This window comes from Pollachius pollachius (genome assembly GCF_949987615.1).
Source record: "Pollachius pollachius genome assembly, chromosome: 19".
NCBI lineage: Eukaryota > Metazoa > Chordata > Actinopteri > Gadiformes > Gadidae > Pollachius > Pollachius pollachius.
Window position 1 is genome coordinate 3,110,038 of NC_136952.1, and position 20,000 is coordinate 3,130,037.

The window sequence follows — 20,000 nt, forward strand, 5'->3', positions numbered from 1 at the left end:
GTGGCTGGCCAGCGTTCCCTTGCTGCTGCTCTGAAGGGCATTATCAGAGCTCTTGCACACCAGAGGGACAGAGGGCACTCACGGATAAAATCAACAGGCACGTGTGTGCGTATATACAAGTGTGTGTCATTAAAAGATGTATAATTCAAAGTTCCTCGGAAAGGAGAGAGACGGAGATCGCAGGCACCCCCGCAACGGGAGGAGGTGAACTTTAGGCCTCCATGTCTCTGCTTGTCGTCTTTTGTTGTTTCTCAGGTCCTTTGGCGCACAATGAAGTCTTCTGTTTGAAAGTCAAACACGTTCTGAAAGCTGAGAGGAAAGGCTGAATGTAAATGTTGGCTTATTTAAATGACATCCTCCTCACAGGGGTCCTGACTGGGCCTGTCAGACTGGGACAAACCAGGCCCGGCCCTCTCTCTACCTCTCTCTCTCTCTCTCTCTCTCTGCCTCCCTCCCTCCCTCTCTCTCTCTCTCTCTCTCTCTCTCTCTGTTGCTCTCTCTCTGGGCGGGGTCATGGTCCTGACTGTCTATATATCTCTCTCCTTCCTCCCCTCTTTATCCCCTCCTTCTCTTTCAGCTTCCCCTCCTCTGACCCCTTCTCAACCCCCCCCCGTCTCTCTCTCTCTCTCTCTGTCTTTTTCTCTCTCTCTCTCTCTCTGTCTCTGTCTTTCTCTCTGTCTCTCTCTCTGTCTCTCTCTCTCTCTCTCTCTCTCTCTCTCTCTCTCTCTGTCTCTGTCTCTGTCTCTCTGTCTCTCTGTCTCTCTCTCTCTCTGTCTCTCACTCGGATATCGGTTCCTCTCATTCTTCCTCCTTCGTCTCTTGCTCCCTTTCTCTTCTCCACCCTCCCCTCTTCCCTCCTCTCTCCCCCCTCTCACTCCTCTCTCCCCCTTCTTTCCCCTCTCCCTCTCCTCCCCCCCTCTCTCCCTCTCTTCCCCTCTCCCCTCTGTCCCGCCCCCTCTCTGTGTGTTGCTGTAGGAAGAGGCAGATTAAGGACAGGTTGGGGTCACAGGTCACTCCACTAAAGCTTTTGATTCATCATGCACATGATTCGCTTGAGTCCACAGCGAACTCCAGATATGGAGCTTAAATGGAGTGTTTCATAACTGGATGCCACAGAAACAAGCGCATTATATACCAACGATACATGGTCTGAATATACCGTGTCGGCCTTCTCTACTCCATAGTCCATATTACTACCTAATCATTTTAACTCTGTCTACTGAGAAAACGCTTCAATGTTACCGTGTGTGTGTGTGTGTGTGTGTGTGCGCATACTTCAAAACTGCTACGGTACCAAAGTGTTGTTCAGAGCCTTATATGCATGTGTCTCTCTGGTCGCTGAACAACTGCTATTTGGCCACACATGGCTTCTCTTCTCCTCTAATTAGTCTCATGTGGAATAAGTTGGAGAAGTTTCTCACATCAACCTTCTTGTGGGATTCTAACATGGGCCCGCTCTGTGGGCCTGTGTCTGCGTCCACCCCCCCCCCCCCCCCCCCCTGTGAGGACCCGTCTCCGTTCCCCCCAAAGCTCTGTCGGCCTTTAATGACGTGGTCCGCTCAAAAGCAGATGTCTGCTTACATTATGGAAGAGTGTTGGGCTCCCAGCTCGCTCTGTAGTCCTTCTCGCTCTCGCTCTCTCTCTCGCTCCCTTTCGCTCGCTTTCTCTTGCTCTCTCTTGCTCTCTCTGCTCTCTCTCCTTCTTGCCCAGTCCACTCTCGCTCCCGCTCGATCCCTCACTCTTGCTCTCTCTCTCGTGCTCTCTCTCGCTCTCGTTCTCTCCCTCACTCCCTCCCTCGCTCCCTCTCTCCCCTCTCGCGCCTTCTTGCTTTGGGATACTCCTCCCTCTCCCTCCCTCTAACTCTCGCTCCTGATACTCCTCCCTCTCCCCAAATCCTTCCATTTCCATGGCTCCCCCTAATATCAGGCCTTTGATGTCACTCTCCTCTTCTTGAGAGTCGAGGTGGGGCTAATCCTCTGAGTGTCACCCATCTGAAGCAGCGCTTAGTGCACCAGCAGAGACCTGTCTGTTGTGAGCAGGCCCCTGGAACAGCAGAGACCTGTCTGTGGTGAGCAGGCCCCTGGAACAGCAGAGACCTGTCTGTGGTGAGCAGGTCCCTGGAACAGCAGAGACCTCTCTGTGGTGAGCAGGTCCCTGGAACAGCAGAGACCTGTCTGTGGTCAGCAGCCCCTGGAACAGCAGAGACCTGTCTGTGGTGAGCAGCCCCTGGAACAGCAGAGACCTGTCTGTGGTGAGCAGGTCCCTGGAACAGCAGAGACCTGTCTGTGGTGAGCAGGTCCCTGGACCAGCGCCCGGTTTGTGGCCACTGGGGTTTAAAGCATTCTTGCTGGACCTGTTGAAGTGCTGCTAGGCACCTGTAGAACCCTTACTCACCTGGCAGCGGACACAGTCAGTCTGACAGAAGGGTGTCCAGATGTTCTGCTGTTTCTGTGGGTTTAGCTGACGCTTGGGTTTGGACAGAGTGGCTTACGGCGCCTGAAAGGCAGATACCAGAGCTTGTTGTTTCCATGTGAGCAATTGTTCCTTTTCTTATGCCTTGCTTCAAGGCAGATCGAGATCGGTAACTAAATTGGAAGCTCGGTTGAATCTTCTCTGGAGCCATGGTTGCTCAATAGCAATTAGTTCTTCATTTTGTCATATCCTCCCATAGACCCCAGGCTCCAGGACCTACAACAGGCCCATTGTATGCTACCTGGCTCGTGACTCCTCTGAGTCCAGATAGTCATCTGGATTCTGCAACGCTTTGGGAAGATAGATCATATCCGGAGAGTGGAAACGTAATCATTCAAAGAGTTAAACATTGTCGGGACTGAGCCTTCTCTCATCCTGCAAGGGTTCCCTGGAATCGGAGCGGGTTAGCGGAGCAGCTAACCCTGTTAATCATCTTGTGGAAGCCTTTGAAAGGCCAGATCCAGTCGATTAGCCATGGGGTGCATCAGGACCCTCCCAATATCATGAGATGGTGCCGAAGGTTGTTTATTAGTTATTGAATCTGGGATTGTTCACTTTCTTCAGTTTGGGGCGTAGGTGCGGTAAATAATGCACAAATGTCACAGCCGTTCCAGAATTGGTGATTTCGGATGTGGATCAGAGTCCGCTGTCTTAACGGTCTCTGATCTGGATCAGAGTCCGCTGTCTTAACGGTCTCTGATCTGGATCATAGTCCACTGTCTAAACGGTCTCTGATCTGGATCAGAGTCCACTGTCTTAACGGTCTCTGATCTGGATCAGAGTCCCCTGTCTAAACGGTCTCTGATCCGGATCCCAGTCCCCTGTCTAGACTTGGTGTGAGGTCCTGGGTGGTCTGCTGATCTCTCTGCTTAGGCTAGCCTCCACGTTCACGCAGCCCGCCAGGTTAAATCAATGTGACCCGGCGCAGCGACCGGCGGCTAAGCCTGTGATACACCCTGACAGCTGAGGACAGACCACGCCCCGGGCCCCCATTCAGGGACACGTTTCAGCGTTGGCGCTTTGTGCTCGGGGAGGTCAGAGGTCAGTGTAATGTGGGTCATGCAGAGGACTACAGCGCGATGCATTGTTACCGTAAGAGGGCCATGAAAACATCACCCATGTCCAGCTCCTTAAACATGCCTCCTTAATCCCATCCCCTGGAAGCTCTGCGGTTTTGACAGCGGACTCTCTGACAACACGGCTGTCCTGCTGTTGCCCCGGGGTAGATGAGCTGGAGGGGCCGATGGCTGGAAGGGCCCTTAGGAAGGGACGCGAACATAAGCCCATCAAATCGGACACGGTCTGATACCTACCACCACACAGTCAGCCACTGGAACCAACTTCAAACAGCGGACGATTAGGGACAAATACATTTACATTTAGGGCATTTAGAAGACGCTTTTATCCAAAGCGACTTACATTAAGTACATTTGTAGGAAGAAAGAGAAACGACAATATATCGCTGTTGGTGCATTAAGGATGTTCATAGAACCAGATACCAACCACTAACAATCACTAGGTTAACCCATTCCCTGTATACAACAAAGATAGCTAGGATAAGATGTTACACAATGCACAAGTACTATTTGTAATGGCCAGGACGTACAAAATACAAAAAGTCTCAAACAGGTGGGTGGTCGAGGAGAGAGAAAACCACCTTGTCTCATGACTAGAAAATTTACAATTTATTTATCATTTGTATGATTTTGTTAGGAGCTTGTTCTCCAGAAGTGTTGGAAACCGTTCCCCCCGTCAGGACTAAGTTATGATGTTTATTCTAAAGTACTTCTACCTCGTTTCCCTCCACGGCTTGTGCTCCACAGCCAGCTAAAGCCAGGATGGTTAGGAGCTCACTAACCGCCGTGCAGTCGTGCTGCTCGCCTCCCACACAACCCAACTTCTGTTCTGCGTCCTACGGGGGGGGGGGGGGGGAGGGGGGGCACAGCGACCCTGGCCGGGATGCGGAGTAAATCAGGGCTCTGACGTGCCCTCTGCATTGTGCTCCCTGCTCCCTCAGAGGCCGAGCCCCCCCCCCCCCCCGAGGCCCCGCCTCCCTGGAGGCCTGGCCTTGAACTGCCAACTCTACGGGGGCCCCCTCCCACTCGCTCTCTCTCTCTCTCTCTCTCTCTCTCTCTCTCTCTCTCTCCACCGTCTGTCTCCCTCCCGTTCTCCCGCTCTCGCTTCTTGTCCGTCTGCCTACTCCTCACCCATCATCTTCTCCCTCCCTCTTTCCCTTGTTTTTCTCTCTCTCTTGTTCTCGCTGTCTCTCGTTCTCTCTCTCTCTCTCGTTCTCTCTCTCTCTCTCGTTCTCTCTCTCTCTCTCTCTCTCTCGTTCTCTCTCTCTCTCTCTCTCTCTCTCTCCCTCTCTCTCTCTCGTTCTCTCTCTCTCTCTCTCTCGTTCTCTCTCTCTCTCTCTCTCTCTCTCTCTCTCTCTCTCTCTCTCTCGTTCTCTCTCTCTCTCTCTCTCTCTCTCCCTATCTCTCTCCTCTGTTTGAGTGCTCTGCGTTATATGACCGCCTAAATGGTGAATCCCGTCTTTCATTTGTGCTAAACCCACCCTTGGGAGACATGGGCTAGGACCCCCCCCCCACCAACCCTGCTGGAGGTGTGGTTCAACTGAAGGGCATCACTGTGTGTGTGTGTGTGTGTGTGTGTGTGTGTGTGTGTGTGTGTGTGTACCTGCCTCTCTGGTGTGTGTACTAATGTGACCACGTACGTGTGGGTGTGTATGTAAAGTGCATGTATGTGTGTCTCTGGTTTGTGAATGTGTGTGTGTGTGTGTGTGGGTGTATGTGCGACCATGGTGTGTGTGTGTGTGTGTGTGTGTGTGCTCCCATACGTCGTGTCCTGATCCGTCCTCCTCTGTATTCTGCAGCCTCCATCAGTAACACAGCACAGCTCACACGCACAGCCCATAATAAGCAGTGTATAATATTTCCTCTGAACCAGCTCCGTAGCGTAGCCGCGATGAGGGATGGCTGCCACCGTCCAAACCCCTGCCACAGCCTGCGTGGGGGTTTGATAATGCAGAGACTGGTTTGGGGGGGTGGGGGGGGCTCCATCAGGTGATGGATGGTCTGGGGAGCCCGCTACGTGGGGGCCGAGTACACAAACAGAACGCTCTTTAAACAGCTCATTTAGCAAGGACCGCCGCTGCACTGTCGGGCTCCGTTACCGCTCATCAATCCCTATTGAAGTCTCCTGGAAAACAGGAGCCCTGGCTCGGTGACTTCCCTCTCGGAAACACGGCTGGGGTCTAGGTGTCGGGAGCGGCACCTGGTAGCGGAGGTCGGAGTGTTTGGTTTGGAACCGGGGGAGCGAGGTGAGCGAGGTGAGGAGGAGGAGGAGGCACGAGGCCAGGCGGGAAGGTGTTTGTCTCCACGTTGAGAAACGCTTATCCTGCTGAAACCCCGCCAGAAACAGTTTTCTGGGAAACGACAGGTCCAGCGCTGCGTCTGCAGACGCCCCGGCTTTGTCTTAGGCCCAGAGCCAACACGGACATTCATCTCTGCAGCGGTGAAGTCCACCGCTCCCTCCAGTGCCTCACACCGCTCCGGTTCGGCCCGGGGAGGAGACGTGTTTCCTGGAAGTCAAACGACAACATAGGCCCTGCTCCGGGTCTCCAGTAACTCAGACCCCCCCCCCAGACGAGCAGACTCACCCCACATGACCTCAGAGTGGTCGGCGGAGCCCCCAGAGGCCAGAGGAGTGGGGTTCAGCCTCGGAGCCCTCTTCACCGAGGGGTTAACTCCGTCCTGTCAGCACCTGCTGCCGGAGGTGTTTTTCGCTGGGTGACGATCGGCAGCTGCTGTGAGGTGGGCGGGGTTCGCCGTTCTCGGCTCTCCGTCTCGTGTGTTTGTCTGCCGAGAGGATTCAGAGGGTGCAGAATGTCGGCCGGTACGGTGTGTTGCTCTCTCGCTCTCTGTTTGTTGTCCTTTGCCTCGCTGGAGCTCAGCGGAGGAAGCTGTTCCATTAGATTGTCAGTAAAAACAAAAACAGTCGACCGAAGCCAGGAGCTCTGGAACGTCGGCTGTTTCTTCTGGCTGCCGTGAGTGTGTTGTGTGTGTGTGCTGATGATGTTGATTATAATCACAAGGAACAAGGAAACCGCTGCTTCTGCATCTGGAAGATCAGTCAACCACAGGCCTGCAGTGATGGGATCCATCAGATATAAGGAGATTGGTCGGTTTAAACCACACAAGCACTCGTTTACCTCCAAGGAAATGTGAGGAAAGCCAACTTGGAGCGTCCACCTGAACACTGACTTCTTGCTTGTGATTGGTTGTAGGGAGCCTCTTCTCCTGTAGAGTAAAGGCTTAGTTGTGGTCGTACGTCGATGCAATGACCACGCAGTCGCTTTGATGCATCCTTGAACCTGTTTTGGTTCCGCCACGGGTTTACGGTTGGTTAACGTTCGCGGACCAATCACAGTCCTTGGTGCTGCGACGCCTGCGTCACCAAGGACTGTGGAGGCGCACGTGGGAGGCGCACTTCAGGCACTTGCGGTGGATACAAGGAGGGTCCGCAAGAACGTAATGGGTCCGTAAACCCCCTTGCGTTGCGTCAACGTCCAACCACAACTAAGCCTTAAGTGGGGGTCACCCTGGTGGTCCGACCTGATTCAGGGGTCCCAGAGTGAACCCCACAGAGACATACTCACACTTTCACATTGTGCTACATCTGCCTTTGAGCACTCTATCAAACCATAAACGTCATATAATCATTTGATATCCATTACTTTAATTTAGAGCCTCATCTCATATCTCCCGATAGATAAGCCAGATGGAAACATTGAACGTTATCGCACGGTGAGGCACATGGCAGGGCTGCCAAGATGAGACTGTTGGGTAGACTCCCCTACTGTGATGTTATCTCACGCTGGAGCAGGATCTGTCTGGATGAGAACGAGCTGCCAGCACAGGACTAGCACTAATCAGGAGCGGGGCGGGCTGTCGCTGGGCACGCAGACGCAGCTTGCCGTGTGGCTTGTAGCAGCGCGGGGGCCATATTGAACACGCAGGCCGATCGCTCCGAACGCGGGGCGACAGCCAACTCGTCAGGAGCAGTCAGGGTGAGGTGTCTTGCTCAAGGACACCTCGACGCTCGGTGGCTAGAACGACCCTAGCAACCTTCCGGTTAACTGCCCACGGCGCTCCACCTCCGGAGCCACACTCCGTCCTCCCTGACACAACGCTATGCAACGCTTGGCGTGGGTTCACAGCCAGGGTCTGCCTCCCAGCCCTGGATTGGGGCCCCCAAGACCGTGGGAGGAGGTGTCAAATCCTTGTCCACCTGTCGCCCCCCCCCCCCTCCCCCCGTGGCACCGGGGTCCTGTGTCTGCGTGCCACCCTGAGCCCGGTTCCTCCGCTCCCCTTATCTGCTCCCATGTGATACGGCCCCCAGGATCCCAGGATCACAGGGCGTCGGGCCTTTCAGGGCTTTCTCCGTGCGCGGGGTCGTGTTACAGCCTCCTGTCTCCAACGGGCTCCTGTATTCGCTCCCATCTTAAAAGGTGGTGGTTAAGTGTTTAACCTCCCTCGCACCCACCTCCCCAGGAAGGAAAGAATGGAACAGAGCAGACCCCGCTAAGGTCCACCCCTCCTACAGCTCACCTGTCTGGTCAGCAGGTCTATAGCGCCACGTCGACATGGAAGTCTTTCGAAAGAGCTCTTAAATAGAGCCCTTAACTAGAGCCCTTAGATAGAGCTCTAACATAGAGCCCTTAGATAGGGCTCTAAAATAGAGCCCTTAGATAGAGCTCTAAAATAGAGCCCTTAGATAGAGCTCTAAAATAGAGCCCTTAGATAGGGCTCTAAAATAGAGCCCTTAGATAGAGCTCTAAAATAGAGCCCTTAGATAGAGCTCTAAAATAGAGCCCTTAGATAGAGCCTTCAACGCTTGGTTCACCTGGACGGCTCCAGGCTGATCCTCCCTGCCTCCTCGCTCCCCTCTACCTCCACACTACTGCCTACGTGGAGGAGGGCAGAGCATCGCTTCCTGCATTCCATTCCTCCATTTCTCTCTCTCTCTCTCTCTCTCTCTTTCTCTCTCTCACAAACACACACACTCCCCGTATCTCTCCATCTCTCAATTAAGCAGGCCCTTATCTGTGTCTCCATCTCGGTCTCTTCCAGGTATAATGTGTATCAGCTGCTGCTGTCCGTGCCGCAGAGTATTAAGCGAGCACGGAGGAGGCAGGACATGCTAGGCAGAGATCCTTGGCCGACCACTACCCTCCCCCCCGCTCATACCAAAACCAGAAAGTCTCACTTTCCAGCTTATCGCTCCGTAGTTGCTATTGGCTCTGGACGTGACTCGGACTGTGGCCAGCGTGTGTGTGCGTGTGTGTGCGTGCGTGCGTGCGTGCGTGAGTGTGTGTGTTTGTGTGTGTTTATTTGCGTGTGTGTGTGTGTGCGCGCTTGTGTCGAAGACACACACGGACACACACAGCATTGTGTCACACACGCCACTGTTGCCGTCCCTGCTCAGATGTTGGCGGCGGTGGCAGATGATGAAAGGCGGTCCCTCGGCGGGCAGCGGCCATGCTCGGCCGTCATGTGGCGCTCTGCTCCTGTGTGAGTGGAGGGAGGCTTAGGCTAGCTCTGAGCTCAGCTCGACCGGTCCTCATTACTGCAGGGATGTGAGGCTCCTCTATAGATAGAGGGACGGACGGATGGATAGATTGTCGGCTAGAAGTCAGAGCAAGAGGCTGGGAAAATGTGCCTTAACGCGGAGAGACACGGAGGAAGGGACTCGGAGGGAGTGTGTGGGTGAGGAATAATGACGGAAACAGAGTTTGTCTCTATAGCTGTGTGTGTGTGTGTGTGTGTGTGTGTGTGTGTGTGTGTGTATGTGTGTCCTTGTGTGTGTGTATGCGTACGTGTATGTCCTTACTTGTACGCCCCTGTGTGTGTGTGTCCTTGTGTGTGCGTGCACGTGTGTCCTTTTGTGTGTGTGTGTGCATGCATCCGTGTGTGTGTGTCTGTGTGTGTGTGTGTGTGTGTGTGTGTGTGTATGTGCGTCCTTGTGAGTGTGCGTGTGTCCTTGTGTGTATGTATGCGTACATGTGTGTCCTTACTTGTGCGCCCCTGTGCGTGTGTGTCCTTGTGTGTGCGTGCACGTGTGTCATTTTGTGTGTGTGTGTGCATGCGTCCGTGTGTGTGTCTGTCTGTGTGTGTGTGTGTCTGTGTGTGTGTGTGTCTGTGTGTGTGTGTGTGTGTGTGTGTGTCTGTGTGTGTGTGTGTGTGTGTGTGTGTGTGTGTGTGTGTCCTTGTGTGTACACGTGTGCGTGACGCACCTTGCCTCTGGCTCCCAGCAGCCGCTCAGCCCTGAACGCTCCTGAACGCTCCTGAACGCTCCTGAACGCTCCTCTGCTTGCTCCCACAGGTCGGAGCGTCGCTGAACGGCAGCCTGCAGATCATTAACCCCCGCCGGGCCCACCGGTAGGTTTCGGACCCTCCCACCTTCACCTGTGTTTCCGTGTGCATGAACGGCTGGATGTCAGGCGAGATCGTAAAGCGCTTTGAGCCGGCCACTGGATAGAAAACCGCGATATATGAATGCAGTCCGATTACCGTTTCCGCAGCTTGTTTGGTCCATCATTATTGTTGTCGTCATGTAGGCTTCTCTGTTGTTGGGAACGTCGATTCTGAGACCGTTTTTGCGTCTTTTCACATCACACATCAATCTTTGCCAATTGCGTGAAATCAAACAATCACAGGAAGCTGTTGAAATGACAACAATGAATCAATATAATCTCTACACAAGCCCTAGTCACCCCTCCCCTTCTCCTCCCCTCTCCTGTCCTCTCTCCTCTCCCCTCTTCTCCCCCCTCCTATCCTTTACTCCCCTCTCCTCCCCTCTCCTATCTCTCTCCTCTCTCCTCTCTCCTCTCTCCTCTCCTCTCTCCTCTCCCCTCTTCTCCCCCCTCCTATCCTTTACTCCCCTCTCCTCTCTCTCTCCTCTCTCCTCTCTCCTCCTTTCCCTCTCCTCACTTCTCGCCTCCTCTCTCCTCCCCTGACTGGCCTCCTCTCTCCTCTCCTCCCCTCCCCCACAGTGGCCTCCTCTTGGTGTACTTCCCTGCTCCTGTGTTCGACCCAGCAGGAGGGGAATTGGAAGTGCATGCAGAGGTGCACACTGGGTAATCCTGCCGCCGACTCTCTGACTAAGTGGTGGACAAGCAGCATCCGTCCAGAGGAGAATGTAACAAAGCCAGCCAGGCTCAGCCTCAGCCTCCGCCTAAACCTCAGCTTCAGCCTCTGCCCTCGGCCTCAGCGGCTCAGAGCTGGTCGTGAGTGGCCTGTGCAGATGTTTGGAGGAAATTGCTTTAATGGCGCCGGGTTGAAGGCGACCAAAGAGAGCTTGAGTCACTGTTTTTTTTTAAGAGATACTGGGGTGGGGGTGGGGGGGGCAATTCCAAGGGGAAATTAAGTGTGGGGTTGTGTGTGTGCGTGTGTGCGTGTGTGCGTGTGTGTGTGTGTGTGTGTGTGTGTGTGTGTCTGTGAATGTGTGTGAGTGTCTTTGATCAGTGTATCAGAGTACACTAGAGTCTGTGTGTGTGTGTGTGTGTGTGTGTGTGTGTGTGTGTGTGTGTGTGTGTGTGTGTGTGTGTGAATGTGTGTGAGTGTCTTTGATCAGTGTATCAGAGTACACTAGAGTCTGTGTGTGTGTGTGTGTGTGTGTGTGTGTGTGTGTGTGTGTGTGTGTGTGTGTGTGAATGTGTGTGAGTGCCTTTGATCAGTGTATCAGAGTACACTAGAGTCTGTGTGCATGTGCACATGTGTATGTCGGTGGATGTATGTGGGAGTGTGTGTGTGTGCATGTGTGTCGGAAATTCCCATTCTGAATGCGTGTGTGCATAAATACGCATGTGCACGTATTTGTGTGTGTCTGCGCAAACGTAGCTGCGTTGACGTGCACACATGTTGGTTCATTTTGTAAATTGACCCATGGCAGTTCGTCCACCCCCCCCACACGGACCAGGACCTATACTTAGAGCGTCACCAGGGCCGTGGGGGTCTCGGTGACCTTGTGAGGAAGTCACAAGCCTCCGAGCCCCCCCCCCCCCCCCCCCCCCAGTTGTCCCTGTCGGACCCCCAGATACCCCCTGACTCACCGCCCCCCCCTTATCGTCCCTTCCCCCCTCGTCCCCCCGTCTGCCGAGTGGTACCTTTCCATCGTCGGCGTTGCGCGTTCCCGTCAGCGCTGGAGGAAGGCTGACGGAGCTTTGGGTGGAGGTCGTCGGTTGGGGGATACTGTAGGAGCAGTGTCTGGCCAGGGGCTTAGTACGGGCGGGGGGGTGGGTCAGTGGGGGGTGTTGCAGACATCAGGCCTCCACCTTAAGGCTGAGGTTGTTGGTCTGTCTCTGCACATATTTGTGCCTGCGTGCGTGTATGTGAGGTGTTTTTGACCGGTGTGCGTCTGTGTGTGTGTGTATGGGGAGTTTTTGTACTTGTGTGTGTGCGTGTGAGGTGTTTTTGACCGTGCGTGCGTGCGTGTGTGTGTGTGTGTGTGTGTGTGCCTGTGGGTGTGTGTGTGTGTGTGTAGGATGTGGGCGGGGCGTTAGGTATGGACACATAGGTGGCAGCCCCCTCCCCCTCTCTCGCTGGGCTCCGGGCGGGCATTCTTTACACCCCATTAATCTCACCTGGTGCTGGGGGACGTCTGCTGACACAGCCCCCCCCCCCCCATAGACACACACACACAAGCAACCACACACATTTACTCAGACACACAGAGACAAAGACATGCACTCGCACTCACACACAGAGACCCAATCACAGACTAACGCGTACACTCACACATAAACACAATAAACACTCACACAACACTCACACAAAAACGTACGCACTACACTCACACATATAGACACACACACAAACGCACGCGCGTACGCTCACCCGTACCCAGGAACACCCACGTACACACGTACACTCACACATATAGACACACGGACGCAAACGTACGCATGTACACTCACACGAGCGCAGGCACACTTCGGTGCGCGCTGGTTGGGGTGTGAGCAGACCCAGCAGCGGAGGGGAGCTGGAGGAGAGGGGATGGACAGTCTGTCGCCACGACGCCGTCGAAGCAAAAGGCACGTGCTTGAGGGAGCGGAGCCCCCCTTTAATACGACCGACCCAAGCTCGGGGACATTTCCTCCCGTTCCCATTGCAATCATTTGACCTCTGACCTCTTGTCAGAGCACAGAGGCGGCTATGATTGGTTCGGTTGGGACATTGTTTTGATCGTGTCCGCGGCACGCCGGGCACAGCGAAACCAGCGTGGGGTCATTTTAAGGCTGAAAATTTGAAGCTAAAGGTTTGGGTTGGTCGTAACATTTGAGCATCAAGCCGATATTCCAGTGAAGGCCGATTCACGTCATCGGGGGCAGTTGGGTTCCAGCGTCTGGGCTATGGGTAGCAATTGACCCGAGTACCTTTGGGCTGGGAGTCCAACCCCTTCACTACTGCTGTGTGTGTGTGTGTGTGTGTGTGTGTGTGTGTGTGTGTGTGTGTGTGTGTGTGTGTGTGTGTGTGTGTGTGTGTGTGTGTGTGTGTGTGTGTGTGTGCGTGCGTGCGTGCGTGCGTGCGTGCGTGCGTGCGTGCGTGCGTGCGTGCGTGTGCATACAGAAACGCTTTTTGTAGTGATGGACGGTTCAGCCCACAACGAGACGATGATGATGATGATGACGATGATGATGATGATGATAATGAAGATGTCATCTTAAAGCCACGTTGTTTACACCAGTGGTTTACCGGTCGGTCTACCGGACGTCTCCGTCCCAGAACGGGATCTCTGAGTACAGATTTCGCTCCAGGCTCTACGAGGAGCTGAGCCATCAAATGAGTATCAGCTCGCTAATTGATATTTAATGATACCAGAGAAAAGCTCTAATGAGCCAATCAAGCTGATTTTGGAGCGTTTGATCGTCGTGGCTGGCTCTCCATGACTCGCTAGCGATCCCCCCCCCCCCCAAGGGACGAACAGACCCCGTCCATCTGTCTGTCTGTCCTAAAGAAGGAGCTTGGTTGGATTTCATCGACTTTGAGTCTTGTTTTTCTCCGAGCGAGCAGCTGTCTGTGTCTAGACCGACAAAGCATTCCTTAAAGCCCCTTCTAGATCTGTTGTAGTCGAACCGACCCCATCCCAGCGAGACCGTCCCCGTCTCACACGGCCCCGTTTCGGTTCCGCTCTGCAGACCCCGTCTGCTCCCTCTGGCAGGAAGACTCTGCCAACGGCGCAACACGGCCAGACCAATCAGAGCTCGGGGACTCTCCTCCGTTCCGGAGGAACAGGGGCCAGCCACGGTCTGCTGGATTTATTAACAAGACGTCCCCCGTGTGGACGGGGACAGTAGGAGGGAGACGCCGCGCTGGAGCCCCGCCACTGTGTTCTGGTGGAGCGCTTTACATGAGCTCCACCTCCGCCTCCACCTCCACCGCCACCTCAGTGGACTGCCCTCCTGGGCCTGGGAGCCCACCATCACGACAGCCCTGGTGCAGGACCGGGCCCGGTGTTGGAGCCGGGTTCGGTTCTTTAGCCGGGATCTTTGGACCGGGAACAGTTCAGGAGCCAGGGCCCCGTACCGGTTCTGGCGACACGACCGGACCGCTGGAGCCGGGGCCGGTTCTGGAGCTACGACACGGGACAGGGACCGGTTCTGGAGCCGGGGGGCGCAGGATGGTCGCGTTTACAGCAGAACCAGGCTGGTCCGTGTAAGAGAACACGAAGGCATTGAACAGCTGCTGGTTTTAAAGAGTGTGTGTGAACGTTTTTCTGTAGGCGTGTGCGGGAATGTCTGTGGTGGTGTAAGTGTGCGTGTGTATCTGTATTTGTAGGGTTGGGGTGATGAGTGTGTGTGCTTACTTGTGTGTGTGTGTGTGTGTGTTTGTGTTTGAGTGTGTGTATGAGCACCCGCGTGTATACATGAGTGTGTTTGTGTCTTGATGTGTATCCTGTGTAGGGGGAGGGTCGTGGGTGTGTGTACTTGAGTTTGTGTGTTTCTGTGAATGTTGCACTTGTGTGTAGTCCGTCCTTGGACTTGATGAATAGCGACCGATTGCAGTCTGCGGTCACCAACGTCGGAGCACACTTTCTCTGGCCTTATCATGGCCGCTGGGGGGGCTACACAGAGACACATTTGCCCCCTAACTATATATACTGTATATATATATATGCACACACATAGACACACATACACACAGAGATACAGAAACACACACATACACAGACATACACATACACACACAGATACACACGCACACACATACACAGAGACACACGTACACACACACACACACACACACACACACAATTGAATAAAAATCTCTGAGTGGGTGGTGTGGAAAGGTCAATGCATAGTTTAGACATTGTTATTTTGGAAAACATTTTTTGATAATTCATCCTCCTACAGGCAACGCACACACACGCACGCACGCACGCACGCACGCACGCACGCACGCACGCACGCACGCACACACACAGATCATAGAGCTTCCCTAGATACAAGTTGCAGAGTGCGAGTTCTTCCGGGAGAGAGCGAGTCTATAAAGTGTGGCGCTATCCCGGCTCCCTTGTAAAACACTAGAGATCAGCAGCGTCTCATTTCACTCCTCTTCCTCGCCACTGTCTCTCCCTCACGATGTCTGTCTGGATTCACACCCGGCAGCCGTCATCATTTTGGTGGGCAAATAGTTTTAACTGCGTGATCATTAAGAGATGGCCTACTTTCCTGGGTTCTGTCCCCACATATGCTGGCATTTCCTGCCGACTGTAAGAGGGCTGCTATGTGGGCCACGGTGGAGGCGTTCTGAGCCAGCCAATCACATCGCTCCCTGGATTGTATGATTGACAGGGGACCTCAAATTAAGGGTGAAGCTCTGTCGTTCGCTGTAACTCAACTGGGAGTTGATCCAGAGTTTCTGTGACTGCGTGAATGAGGAATTCTTAAGGAGGCTCATCAATTTCTCCACTTTGCATAGTGACTCTCCGTCTCACGGCAATTATTTTCTGTGCAACGCCACAGGCCCGCCGTCCTTTCAGGTGATTGGCTGGAGAGAAGGAGCAGACAAAGCTCTGTTGCTAAGCTTCTCATTTTCACATTTATTACCCAGAATGTTTCTCATTTCCCCAAATGCATGACTTTCCGATAACTTTTTGGTTTTGGTCAGCAGGTAGAGCTGTGTTGTTTGGTTTGGTTTCAGGAGGAAACATTATCTGTTAAATGTAGTGTTTCGTAAACCGTCTTGTTATTGTAATCCGACCAAATTGTCTTGTTACTTTAACTGTAATCAGAACAAACTATCGTGTTACCATTCCTGCAATCGGACCAAACTGAGCTTCCCCGTCTCCATGGAGATGGGGAACAATTTGGTTTAATAGATTCTGCCTATTTTTAGAGAAATAGGTTGCATAGGATACACACACTCTAACACAGTCTCACACTCTCTCTTTCACACACAGACTCACACTCACACACACACACACACACACACACATTCACATACACACACACACACACTCACACTCACACTCACACACACATCCGTTTGTCGAGTTAAACATTATACTAAACTCTGCCCCCGAAGGCACTCGTGTCAAAAGTTCCTGCCCGGTTTCTTCTCCGGCAGAGATGTTGTACAGCCGTCCTTACCGAGACACTCCATTGGTCGGCCTCTCAAAAGGGGTGCGGCCTCAGTGTCTATGTCAACAGGACTGAACCCGCCCCTTCCTGTCCCCCAGCAGATGACCTATATAATGCTATTGAATAAACACAACGGGTTTATTAGAGGACAGGACCGGAGCCAAACACAGTCATGTGGCCTCAACCGTCTGGCTCAAAGCCTCCTCCTCCTCTTAAAGCCAACCTCCTCCTCATCCTGCTCCTCCTTAGCAGACCTTCTCCTGCTCCTCCTTAAGCAGACCTCCTCCTGCTCCTCCTAAAACAGACCTCCTCCTGCTCCTCCTAAAGCCAACCTCCTCCTCCTGATCCTCCTAAAGCACACCTCCTCCTCCTGCTCCTCCTAAAGCCAACCTCCTCCTCCTCCTGCTCCTCCTAAAGCAGACCTCCTCCTGCTCCTCCTAAAGCCAACCTACTCCTCCTGCTCCTAAAGCCAACCTCCTCCTCCTGCTCCTCCTAAAGCAGACCTCCTCCTACTCCTCCTAAAGCAGACCTCCTCCTGCTCCTCCTAAATCAGACCTCCTCCTGGTCCTCAAGCAGACCTCCTCCTGGTCCTCAAGCAGACCTCCTCCTGCTCCTCAAGCAGACCTCCTCCTCCTGGGGGAGCCCTAAGCGTGGGGGAGCTAACACTCCGCAGGGCTTCTGGGGCGGTGGAGGTGCGTGAGGAGCAGCTCAATGGTTCGATGCTGTGGTCCTGTGTGACGATCCGTGTGAACACAAGGGAACGAGGCCGGCTCTGTCGCAAGCCAACCGCGCTGCCTTGACACAACGCAAAGGAATAAACTGGATATTAGCCCTGTTAGATACACTTAGGTACACACACGCACGCACACAGATACGCGTGCAGACACACACACACACTGAAACACACAAACACACGTACAGACACACACGTACAGACACACACACGTACACACAGACACGTACGCACGTACAAACACGCACACACACACACACACGTACACCTACACACACGTACACACACACACACACACACACACACACACGTACACACAGACACATACGCACGTACAAACAAACACACACAGACACACACACACACACACACCATTCCGGGCGCTTCTGGCGTGCTGTTGCAGAACACACACTCGCCTGTGAAGGCCGTGCAGTAATTACTATGCGGGCCAAGCCACCAAATTACTGGCACACGCACCGAGTTATAAATATCCATATCCAGTATTCATCGGTACCAACACGTGCCTTCAATAACAACAATGACACACGCGCACACACACACACACACTCATACCTGTATACACATCATTATAATAATATATCTACATATAGATACATACATCTACATGTAAATATAGAGAGCCAGAGAGCGAGAGAGACACAGAGACAGTGAGAGAGACAGAGAGATTACAGTCTGTGTTACAGGTCTCTCCTCCTCCTCCTCTCGTCCTCCTCCTCTCGTCCTCCTCCTCGTCCTCCTCCTCTCGTCCTCCTCCTCCTCCTCTCGTTCTCCTCCTCGTCCTCCTTCTCCTCCTCCTCCTTCTCCTCCTCCTCCTCCTCTCGTCCTCCTTCTCCTCCTCCTCCTCCTCCTCCTCTCGTCCTCCTTCTCCTCCTCCTCCTCTCGTCCTCCTCCTCCTCCTCCTCCTCACACTGTGAGAACACTGTGTTCTTTACATACTCTTCTTCTGCTGCCCGCTCCCTAATCGCCATGTCTTTACCTTAGCATTAGCCAGCGAGCTAACCCCCCGGGTCCCGGCTGTCGGTGACTGATCAGGGCAGCCGGGGGGGCCCCTCTGCCGCAGGGCCAGAGGACATGGTTTCCTGGCAAACAGACCTGGGGGGGAGAGAGCGTGTGCTGTGTGGTCTGACTCGGCCCGCCGCGGAGCGAGATGGAACGAGCCTCAGCGCTCAGGACATTTCTCTCCCCCCTCTCCCCCCCCCCCCCCCCCCCCGTCAGGTGTTCTCCCACCAGGTGATGGGATGCATTAGTGGGTTGAGGGCACACATTTCTCCCACCGTCTCCCCCCTCACGTGTGTGTGTGCGTGCGTGCGTGCGTGTGTGCGTGCGTGCGTGTGCGTCTCGTGTGTTTGCTCAGTGGATTTAGTCAATCACACACAAGCGAGCCTCTATTAAGCGTGGGCCTGCAGCCTCTCTCCCTTGCGGCCGTTTGAAGTGTATTTATGGATGTCACATGCTCCCTTTAGTTGTTTATTCTGGGGGTCTCGGGTTCTATTCCCGGCCCTGGTCGACATTAATGAGAGATGTTGCCCTGGCTGTGGTGGTGAGTGCTCGCTGCGCGGCGGTTGGACACCCCGCGCTGACAGGACAGGACAGGGGGCGGGGCCAGGGGCCTCTGTTGTTTCACACCTGAACGCTGCTTTCACCCGCTGGAGAGTGGACCAATCATAGCTCAGTCCTCAATTAGAGCCTCAGTCAGGATGCCTCATGATGCTGAGAACAACAGCATCGCGTCTTTACTTACTCGCTGCACCGACCGTAGCGCTATACCGTTGTTCCTCTTTCTTCTGACAATTGTACTTGTGGTAAGTCGCTTTGGAGAAAAGCTTCTGCTTAATGCCCTCAATGTTAAACTAGTTTTGTATTTGTTACAGAGATCCTCTGCATCCTTGCAGACAGTGTGTTCTAATAGTATGACATACAGTGTTAAGGATATTACATACAGAGTGCAATAGTATTAAGTACCGTGTTTAATGGTATTACATACAGTGTGTAACAGTATTACATAGAGAGCCCGTCGGTCTACTTGTTTATTTAACGCCGATTGGCAGCATGTAGTAAGTTCAGAGAACAGCCAATCATCAGACAGAACAGACCACACGAGGTGGTGTCCGTCACCGTTACAATCCTACAGACCGGTCGCCATGGAGACCCTTCCGGACCACCCGAACGCCCGGCCACGCCCTGCCAACCCGGGCTACAGACCCGCTGAGGGACCTGTCGCAGGACGGGGGCCAAATCACACACCACTCCGCGAGCTAAAGAAACAAACGGCTCCGTGATGCACGGCCCTGCCTCCGCCCGGCCTCACCTCAGAGAAACTCTCTCGGAGCCGACAGGAGCGGCCCGCTCTCTGGGGGAAAACTCTGTTCCGCCGACTGCACCCTCTCTCTCTGTGAGCGGTAATGGATCCTCTTCTGAGCCTCTCTAACGGCCGACGTTTGCGCTCCAATACGATCCATTCCTGCTCAGAGCTGGGTGAACTGAATCTGAACTTCTCCAAAACGGCTTTTCCTTAATACCTCTTAAATCAATACAAGTGCAGAATATCTGGCAGAATGGCAATGATTAGCGCTAGTTACTCTGCTGCATTGTTTTTCATTAGTTTTTCCTCCACATTGATTCCAGACAGATGCTAACAGTGAGGCGTGTGTGGAGCTTGTTTGTGTATGCATTGATCGGTGCGTTTGTGTATTTAGGATACAACGAGACATTGAGCAAGAGAGCGGGAGAGGAAAAGGCATGGCTTATATCAACTGTGTCCCCGTGTGGACATGTTAATGCGCGTTGCGTACGATTTACAATCTGCGTGCTCTCCAGTCAGAAGGAGTTCACCTCTCCTCATTTAAAGCCACGTCGGAAATCTGCGGCCTGCATTCATTCGAGACGATAACACCCGAACCCCTATTCCCCGCTCCAATTCCATATTTTCCTTTCAAGCCTGTCAGCGTGTCGCTGCCCTGCGCTGTGATTGGCCGCGACCCCAGGCCCCGTCTGATGACATCATAGCTGGGGGTCCATGCGGCCCGCTCACTAACGAGCCAGAGGTTAGGGTCCTGCCGGTCTAACGAGCCGCTCCGAGAGCCACCTGCTCATCGTCCCGGCAGCCAGCTTGTAAATGTCACTGGCTGC

The 20,000-nt window shown here is 53.7% G+C and overlaps 1 long non-coding RNA gene across 1 annotated transcript in view; it reads left to right on the forward strand.

Moving 5' to 3' along the window:
• LOC307090083 overlaps nucleotides 1-20,000 on the forward strand; it is a 78,929-nt gene that overhangs the window by 34,742 nt on the left and 24,187 nt on the right. Inside the window, exon 2 of the long non-coding RNA XR_013812638.1 lies at nucleotides 9,859-9,914. This is a non-coding gene — a long non-coding RNA (uncharacterized lncRNA). The remainder of the gene's footprint in view (nucleotides 1-9,858; nucleotides 9,915-20,000) is intronic.